This window comes from Arachis hypogaea, chromosome 19 (genome assembly GCF_003086295.3).
Source record: "Arachis hypogaea cultivar Tifrunner chromosome 19, arahy.Tifrunner.gnm2.J5K5, whole genome shotgun sequence".
In the NCBI taxonomy this organism is placed as follows: domain Eukaryota; kingdom Viridiplantae; phylum Streptophyta; class Magnoliopsida; order Fabales; family Fabaceae; genus Arachis; species Arachis hypogaea.
Genome location: NC_092054.1, coordinates 30,755,371 through 30,765,541, shown reverse-complemented (window position 1 = coordinate 30,765,541; position 10,171 = coordinate 30,755,371). Strand labels below are relative to the sequence as shown.

The following is a 10,171-nucleotide window of genomic DNA, read 5'->3' as shown; positions in this document are numbered from 1 at the left end:
CATTGGTCTCGGCCCCAGAGGGGAACCGGAGCAACCAAGACTCTGAATACAATGATAAAATGTTCTATTTATAATAAACTAGTCACTAGGGTTTACAGGAGTAAGTAATTGATACATAAATCCACTTTCGGGGCCCACTTGGTGTGTTCTTGGGCTGAGCTTGAGTGTTGCACGTGTAGAGGTCCTTCTTGGAGTTGAACGCCAGTTTTTATGCCAGTTTGGGCGTTCAACTCTGGTTTTGGATCCTTTTCTAGCGCTGGACGCCAGAATTGGGCAGAGAGCTGGCGTTGAACGCCAGTTTGCGTCGTCTATTCTTGGCCAAAGTATGGACTATTATATATTGCTGGAAAGCCCTGGATGTCTACTTTCCAACTCAATTGGAAGAGCGCCATTTAGAGTTCTGTAGCTCCAGAAAATCCACTTTGAGTGCAGAGAGGTCAGAATCCAACAGCATCAGCAGTCCTTCTTCAACCTCTGAATCTGATTTTTGCTCAAGTCCCTCAATTTCAGTCAGAAAATACCTGAAATCACAGAAAAACACAAAAACTCATAGTAAAGTCCAGAAATGTGAATTTAACATAAAAACTAATGAAAACATCCCTAAAAGTAACTAGATTCTACTAAAAACATACTAAAAACAATGCCAAAAAGCGTATAAATTATCCGCTCATCACAACACCAAACTTAAATTGTTGCTTGTCCCCAAGCAACTGAAAATCAAATAGGATAAAAAGAAGAGAATATACTATAAATTCCAAACTATCAATGAAACATAGCTCCAATCAGATGAGCGAGACTTGTAGCTTTTTGCCTCTTGAATAGTTTTGGCATCTCACTTTATCCATTGAGGTTCAGAATGATTGACATCTATAGGAACTCAGAGTTCAGATAGTGTTATTGATTCTCCTAGTTCAGTATGATGATTCTTGAACACAGCTTCTTCATGAGTCTTGGCCGTGGCCCTAAGCACTTTGTTTTCCAGTATTACCACCGGATACATAAATGCCACAGACACATAATTGGGTGAACCTTTTCAGATTGTGACTCAGCTTTGCTAAAGTCCCCAATTAGAGGTGTCCAGGGTTCTTAAGTACACTCTTTTTTTGCTTTGGACCTTGACTTTAACCGCTCAGTCTCAAGTTTCCACTTGACACCTACACGCCACAAGCACATGGTTAGGGACAGCTTGGTTTAGCCGCTTAGGCCAGGATTTTATTCCTTTAGGCCCTCCTATCCACTGATGCTCAAAGCCTTGGAATCCTTTTTATTTACCCTTGCCTCTTGGTTTTAAGAGCTTTGGCTTTTTCTGCTTGCTTTTTCTTTCTATTTTTTTCGCTATTTTTTTTTCTGCAAGCTTTGTTCTTTGCTGCTTTTTCTTGCTTTAAGAATCATTTTTATGATTTTTTAGATTATCAAATAACATGTCTGCTAGTCATCATTCTTTCAAGAGCCAACATATTTAACATTATTAAACAACAACTTCAAAAGACACATGCACTGTTCAAGCATACATTCAGAAAACAAGAAGCATTGTCACCACATCAATATAATTAAACTAAGTTCAAGGATAAATTCAAAACTCACGTACTTCTTGTTCTTTTGAATAAAAACATTTTTCATTTAAGAGAGGTAATGGATTCATAGGACATTCATAACTTTAAGACATAGTTACTAACTACTAATAATCATGTAATGAAGATACAAACATAGATAAGCACTTAACATAGAAAACGAAAAACAGAGAAAGTAAGAACAAGGAATGAGTCCACCTTAGTGATGGATGCGTTTCTTTCTTGAGGAACCAATGATGTCCTTGAGCTTTTCTATGTCTCTTCCTTGCCTTTGTTGCTCCTCCCTCATTGCTTTTTGATCTTCTCTTATTTCATGAAGGAATATGGAGTGTTCTTGATGTTCCACCCTTAGTTGTCCCATATTGGAACTTAATTCTCATAGGGAGGTGTTGATTTGCTCTTAATATTTATGTGGAGGGAAGTGCATCCCCTGAGGTATCTCAGGGATCTCTTGATTTGCAGTCACATGTTCTACCACTGAGCTATAGACCCTTGAGCTGAATCTTTCCATCTCCCATGACTCGGAGGTGGAAGCCTTTGTCTTCCCTTCCCCTCTTTTAGAGGTTTAGGTGCCATCAATGGTAATGGAAAAACAAAAAGCTTATGCTTTTACCACACCAAACTTAGAATGTTGCTCGCCCTCGAGCAAAAGAAGAAAGAATAGAAGAAGAAGAAGATATGGAGGAGATGGAGGGATGTGTGTATGGATGTGAGTGGTGAATGGAAAACAGAAGGGATGGTCATGAACGGAGAGAGAGAGAGGGTGAGGTGGGTGGGGATCCTGTGGGATTCACAGATCCTAAGATGATCCTGTAGTGTCCACAGATCTTGAGGTGATCCTGTGGTGTCCACAGATCCGGAGGTGTCAAGGATTAACATCCCTGCACCCATTAGGCATGTAAAATGCCCTTGCACACAACTCTGGGCGTTCAGCGCCAGGTTGGTGCCCATTTTGGGCGTTCAATGCCCATTTGTTGCCATTTCTGGCGTTGAACGCCAGAACCATGCTTGTTCTGGGTGTTCAGCGCCAGGATGCTGCCCATTTTGGGCGTTCAGCGCCAGAACCATGCTCTGTTCTGGCGTTGAATGCCAGACAGGTGCTTCCCCCAGGGTGTGATTTTTCTTCTACTGTTTTTGATTCTGTTTTTGATTTTTTTGTTTATTTTGTGACTCCACATGATCATGAACCTATAAAGACATATAACTAAGAAAAATATAGTTAGATAAATAAAAATTGGGTTGCCTCCCAACAAGCGCTTCTTTAATGTCAATAGCTTGACAGTGGGCCCTCATGGAGCCTCACAAGCGTGCAGAGCTTTGTTGAGACTCTCCAACACCAAACTTAGAGTTTGGATATGGGAGTTCAACACCAAACTTAGAGTTTGGTTGTGGCCTCCCAACACCAAACTTAGAGTTTAACTGTGGGGGCTTTGTTTGACTCTACTTTGAGAGAAGTGCTTTATGCTTCCTCTCCATGGATGGAGAGAGAGATCCTTGAGTTGTAAACATAAGGTTATCCTCATTCAATTGAAGGATTAATTCTCCTCTGTCCACATCAATCACAGCTCTTGCTGTGGCTAGGAAAGGTCTTCCTAGGATGATGAATTCATCCTCTTCCTTTCCAGTATCCAGGACTATGAAATCAGCAGGGATGTAAAGGCCTTCAACCTTTACTAACACGTCCTCTACTTGTCCATAAGCCTGTTTTCTTGAATTGTCTGCCATCTCTAATGAGATTTTAGCAGCTTGCACCCCATAGATTCCCAGTTTCTCTATTACAGAGAGGGGCATGAGGTTTATCCCTGAACCAAGGTCACACAGAGCCTTAAAGATCATGGTGCCTATGGTACAAGGTATTATGAACTTTTCAGGATCCTGTCTCTTCTGAGGCAATGTCAGTTGATCCAGATCACTTAGTTCATTGGTGAACAAGGGAGGTTCATCTTCCCAAGTTTCAATACCAAATAATTTGGCATTTAGCTTCATGATTGCACCAAGGAACTTGGCAGTTTGCTCTCCAGTGACATCCTCATTCTCTTCAGAAGAGGAATACTCATCAGAGCTCATGAATTGCATAAGGAGGTTCAATGGAATCTCTATGGTCTCTAGATGAGCCTCAGAGTCCTTTGGTTCCTCAGAGAGAAGCTCCTTGTTGACTACTGGACGTCCCAGGAGGTCTTCCTCCTTGGGATTCACGTCCTCCTCTCCCTCATTGGGTTCGGCCATTTTGATTATGTCAATGGCCTTGCACTCTCATTTTGGATTCTCTTCTGTATTGCTTGGGAGAGTACTAGGAGGAATTTCAGTGATCCTCTTACTCAGCTGGCCCACTTGTGCTTCCAAATTTCTAATGGAAGACCTTGTTTCATTCATGAAACTTACAGTGGCCTTGGACAGATCAGAGACTAAGTTTGCCAAATTAGAGGTATTTTGTTCAGAATTCTCTGTCTGTTGCTGAGTGGATGATGGAAAAGGCTTGCTATTGCTAAACCTGTTTCTTCCACCATTATTAAAGCCTTGTTGAGGCCTTTGATCCTTCCATGAGAGATTTGGATGATTTCTCCATGATGGATTATAGGTGTTTCCATAAGGTTCACCCATGTAATTTACCTCTGCTATTGCAGGGTTTTCAGGATCATAAGCTTCTTCTTCAGAAGATGCCTCTTGAGTACTGTTGGATGCAGCTTGCATTCCATTCAGACTCTGAGAAATCATATTGACTTGCTGAGTCAATATTTTGTTCTGAGCCAATATGGCATTCAGAGTATCAACTTCAAGAACTCCCTTCTTCATAGGCGTCCCATTGTTCACAGGATTCCTTTCAGAAGTGTACATGAACTGGTTATTTGCAACCATGTCAATGAGTTCTTGAGCTTCTGCAGGCATTTTCTTTAGGTGAATGGATCCACCTGCAGAAGTATCCAATGACATCTTTGATAGCTCAGATAAACCATCATAGAATATATCCAGGATGGTCCATTCTAAAAGCATGTCAGAAGGACACTTTTTGGTCAGCTGCTTGTATCTTTCCCAAGCTTCATAGAGGGATTCACCTTCTTTCTGTTTGAAAGTTTGGACATCCACTTTAAGCTTGCTCAGCTTTTGAGGAGGAAAGAACTTGGCTAAGAAAACCGTGACCAGCTTATCCCAAGAGTTCAGGCTGTCTTTGGGTTGAGAGTCCAACCATATTCTAGCTCTGTCTCTTACAGCAAATGGGAAAAGCATGAGCCTGTAGACTTCAGGATCTACTCCATTAGTCTTAACAGTATCACAGATCTGCAAGAATTCAGTTAAGAACTGAAAAGGATCTTCAGATGGAAGTCCATGAAACTTGCAGTTCTGCTGCATCAGAGAAACTAATTGAGGTTTCAGCTCAAAATTGTTTGCTCCAATGGTAGGAATAGAGATGCTTCTTCCATGTAACTTGGAATTTGGTGCAGTAAAGTCACCAAGCATTCTCCTTGCATTGTTGTTGGGTTCGGCTGCCATCTCCTTTACTTGTTCGAAATTTTCAATCAAGTTGTCTCTGGATTGTTGTAATTTAGCTTCTCTTAGTTTTCTCTTCAGAGTCCTTTCAGGTTCTGGATCAGCTTCAACAAGAATGCCTTTTTCTCTGTCCCTGCTCATAAGAAAGAGAAGAGAAAAAGAAAAGAGGAGGAATCCTCTATGTCACAGCAAGGAGGTTCCTTATTGTTAGTAGAAAAAGAAGAAGAAGAAAAATTCGAACACAGATAGAAGAGGGGGTTCGAATTTGGTGAGTGATGTGAGGAAGAGATGTTAGTAGATGAATAAATAAATAGAATAAGAGGAGAGAGGGAAAATTTCGAAAATAATTTTTTGAAAAAGAGTTAGTGATTTTCGAAAATAGTTTTTGAAAAAGGTTAGTAATTTTCGAAAATGAAAATTAAGAATTAAAATAATTAATTAATTAAAAAGAAATTTTGAAAAAGGGGGGAGATATTTTCGAAAATTAGAGAGAGAGAGAGAGTTAGTTAGGTGGTTTTGAAAAAGATAAGAAACAAACAAAAAGTTAGTTAGTTAGTTGAAACAAATTTTGAAAAGATAAGAAGTTAGGAAGTTAGAAAAGATATTTTGAAATCATATTTTTGAAAAAGATAAGATAAGAAGATATTTTTGAAAAGATATGATTGAAATTGGTTTTGAAAAAGATTTGATTTTTAAAATCACAATTAATGACTTGATTCACAAGAAATCACAATATATGATTCTAGAACTTAAAGTTTGAATCTTTCTTAACAAGCAAGTAACAAACTTAAAATTTTTGAATCAAAACATTAATTGTTATTGTTATTTTTGAAAATTTGATATAAAAAATAAGAAAAAGATTTTTGAAAAATATTTTTGGAATTTTCGAAAATAACTAAGAAATTTGAAAAAGATTTGATTTTTGAAAAAGATTTTGAAAAAGATAAGATTTTCAAATTGAAAATTTGATTTGACTCAAAGAAACAACTTGATTTTAAAAATTTTTGAAAAAGTCAATCCAAATTTTCGAATTTGATGAGAGAGAAAAAGGGAAAGATATTTTTTTGATTTTTGAATTTTTATGATGAGAGAGAAAAATTTAAAACATCATTTTCATGTTTTTCTCTTTTATTTTTGAATCAAACAAGGAATGCATGCAAGAACACTATGAATGTCAAGATGAACACCAAGAACACTATGAAGATCATGATGAACATCAAGAATATATTTTTGAAAAATTTTTAATGCAAAGAAAACATGCAAGACACCAAACTTAGAATTCTTTAATGTTTAGACACTAAGAATTCAAGAATGCATATGAAAAACAAGAAAAGACACAAAACATGCAAATGCAAAGATCAAACAAGAAGACTTACCAAGAACAACTTGAAGATCATGAAGAACACTATGAATGCATGAGAATTTTCGAAAAATGCAAGATGCACATGCAATTGACACCAAACTTATAACATGACTCAAGACTCAAACAAGAAACACAAAAATATTTTTTTGATTTTTATGATTTTCTAATTTTTTTTTGTATTTTTTTCGAAAATTATTTGAAAAACAAAAATAAGGATTTCAAAATTTTTAATGTGAATTCCAGGAATCTTATACTCTAAAGCTCCAATCAAAGGGTCAGGCATGGCTTAATAGCCAGCCAAGCTTTAGTATGTAAATCAGGAACAGTAGCAGGTGGATTAGCAACTACTAGCTTGCTCTTGATAACAAATTGGAAGCCTCAGTCCAAATGAATTTAGACATGGCTTTACATGCTTCATGAACACTAGAATTCATTCTTAAAAATTTTGAATAAAATTATATTTTTGAAAACATTTTTTTTTATTTAATTTTTTTTTCGAAAACAAAGGAGAAATTTTTGAAAAATTTTTGAAAAATGTTTGAAAACAAAACAAAAAGAAAATTACCTAATCTGAGCAACAAGATGAACCGTCAATTGTCCATACTCGAACAATCCCCGGCAACGGCGCCAAAAACTTGGTGCGCAGAAATTGTGATTACACTTTGATTATGTAAAATTCATAGCTCTTTCTTTCCCTGGTAATGGCGCCAAAAACATGATGCCAATACCATGGTTCACAACTTCACACAACTAACCAGCAAGTGCACTGGGTCGTCCAAGTAATACCTTACGTGAGTAAGGGTCGAATCCCACGGAGATTGTTGGTATGAAGCAAGCTATGGTCACCTTGTAAATCTCAGTCAGGCAGATATAAATTGATAATGGTGTTTTCGAATAATAATTAAATAAACATAAAATAAGGATAGAAACACTTATGTAAATTATTGGTGAGAATTTCAGATAAGCGAATAGAGATACTTTCGTTCCTCTGAACCTCTGCTTTCCTGCTATCTTCATCCAATCAGTCTTACTCCTTTCCATGGCTGGCTTTATGTGATACATCACCATTGTCAATGGCTACTTTCGGTCTTCTCTCGGGAAAATGATCCAAATGCCCTGTCACGGCACGGCTAATTGTCTGGAGGCATCACCCTTGTCAATGGTTTCATCCCATCCTCTCAGTGAAAATGGTCAACGCACCCTGTCACGGCACGGCTATTCATCTGTCGGTTCTCGATCATGCTAGAATAGGATTTACTATCCTTTTGCGTCTGTCACTACGCCCAGCAATCGCGAGTTTGAAGCTCGTCATAGTCATTCAATCATTGAATCCTACTCGGAATACCACAGACAAGGTTTAGACTTTCTGGATTCTCTTGAATGCCGCCATCATTCTAGCTTACACCACGAAGATTCCGATTAAGAGATCTAAGAGATACTCATTCAGTCGAAGGTAGAACGGAAGTGGTTGTCAGGCATGCGTTCATAGGGAATGATGATGATTGTCATGTTCATCACATTCAGGTTGAAGAGCGAATGAATATCTTAGAAGCGAAATAAGATGAATTGAATAGAAAACAGTAGTACTTTGCATTAATCTTTGAGGAACAGCAGAGCTCCACACCTTAATCTATGGAGTGTAGAAACTCTACCGTGAAAATACATAAGTGATAATGGAGTTCATTGGTCTCGGCCCCAGAGGGGAACCGGAGCAACCAAGACTCTGAATACAATGATAAAAAGTTCTATTTATAATAAACTAGTCACTAGGGTTTACAAGAGTAAGTAATTGATGCATAAATCCACTTCCGGTGCCCACTTGGTGTGTTCTTGGGCTGAGCTTGAGTGTTGCACGTGTAGAGGTTCTTCTTGGAGTTGAACGCCAGTTTTTATGCCAGTTTGGGCGTTCAACTCTGGTTTTGGATCCTTTTCTAGCGCTGGACGCCAGAATTGGGCAGAGAGCTGGCGTTGAATGCCAGTTTGCGTCGTCTATTCTTGGCCAAAGTATGGACTATTATATATTGCTGGAAAGCCCTGGATGTATACTTTCCAACTCAATTAGAAGCGCGCCATTTTAAGTTCTATAGCTCCAGAAAATCCACTTTGAGTGCAGGGAGGTCAGAATCCAACAGCATCAGCAGTCCTTCTTCAACCTCTGAATCTGATTTTTGCTCAAGTCCCTCAATTTCAGTCAGAAAATACCTGAAATCACAGAAAAACACCCAAACTCATGGTAAAGTCCAGAAATGTGAATTTAACATAAAAACTAATGAAAACATCCCTAAAAGTAACTAGATTCTACTAAAAACATACTAAAAACAATGCCAAAAAGCGTATAAATTATCCGCTCATCAACAATACTGTTTATTTTAGGTAGCATTTGGCGGAATTTGATGGAGTTTCTGCAGAGAAAGAGAAGAAGCCAAGGAGATGACCAGCGAATACCGATGCAGACGCATGGCTCACGCGATCGCGCGGAATGAAGGAAATCGCAATGACGCGATCACGTGCCTGACGCGATCGCGTGGACTGGAATATGCACAAATGACGCGAACGCATGGACGACGCGGACGCGTCACATAAGCGATCTGCAGAATTGACAGAAAACGCTGGGGGCGATTTCTAGGCTGTTTTAACTCAATTTTCAGCCCAGAAAACACTTATTAGAAGCTGCAGAATGGACAGAACAAGTGGTCTCCACCCATCAACTGAAGATCTGTTAATTAATTCAAATTTAAATTCAAATCTTAGAATGAGGAAAAGATATTATTTTAATTTTTAGTTTTAGATATTAGATTTTAAATTTATTAGGATTAGTTATAAAAAGGGAGAAACTTTCCTTCCTTTGGAGGGAGGTCCTGGGGGAGATTCCACCTCATCCTATCAGGGGAACATAATTGACAATCCTAATTTTCTCTCTTTTCTATGAGCAACTAAACCTCCACTGTTAAGGTTAGGAGCTCTGTCTATTTGTATGGATTGATTTTATTGCTTTTTCTATTTTAATTTATGTGTGGATTTATATTTAAGAATTGTTTTCGCTCTTTATTTTATGAATTTGGGTGGAACGGAAGTATGACCCTCTTTCTATTTGAGTTCCTGTAAAACTTGGGAAAGCTCTTTACTTGAACAACAGCTTGAAAATAATTTCTCCTAAATTTTAATTATTTGGATTTAACGGGATACGTGACATATAATCCTTTTATTTTTGGGTAATTAGAATTTTTGTGGCATATAAACTAGAAATTGATTATCACCCTCTAATTGGAATTAATTGACCAAGGAATTGGCTGTTGATGAATTTTAGAGGAGACTAGAAAGGTCTAAGGAATTAGGGTCTAGTCACATATAGTTTGCCATAAATTAAATCCTACATGATTAAAATAGTTAGTAAGAAAAATTAATCAGGAAAAATAGATAACTCTAAAACCTTAACTATTTTCTCCATATTTTCTTCCCAATTTATTTACTTTACTATTTTAATTTCTGCACGATTGAATATTCAAATACTCTTTTCTGTTTGTCTAACTAATCCTATCAAACGCTATTGTTGCTTAATCCATCAATCCTCGTGGGATCGACCCTTACTCACGTAAGGTATTACTTGGTACGACCCGGTGCACTTGCTGGTAAGTAAGTGTGGTTACAAATACCGCATCAGGTCCCTGGCATAAAGAGCTTCCAAGGGAGTCATCTTGATACTACTGTGCCACGAGGAGTTATACCAAAACTCAGCCCACAGCAAAAACTC

The 10,171-nt window shown here is 37.9% G+C and overlaps 1 non-coding gene across 1 annotated transcript; it reads left to right on the top strand.

Moving 5' to 3' along the window:
• Window positions 1-4,556: 4,556 nt before the first annotated feature.
• Window positions 4,557-4,664, top strand: LOC112781203 (small nucleolar RNA R71). The gene has a single exon (XR_003191994.1). It is a non-coding gene; the product is annotated as a small nucleolar RNA R71 (small nucleolar RNA).
• Window positions 4,665-10,171: the final 5,507 nt, after the last annotated feature.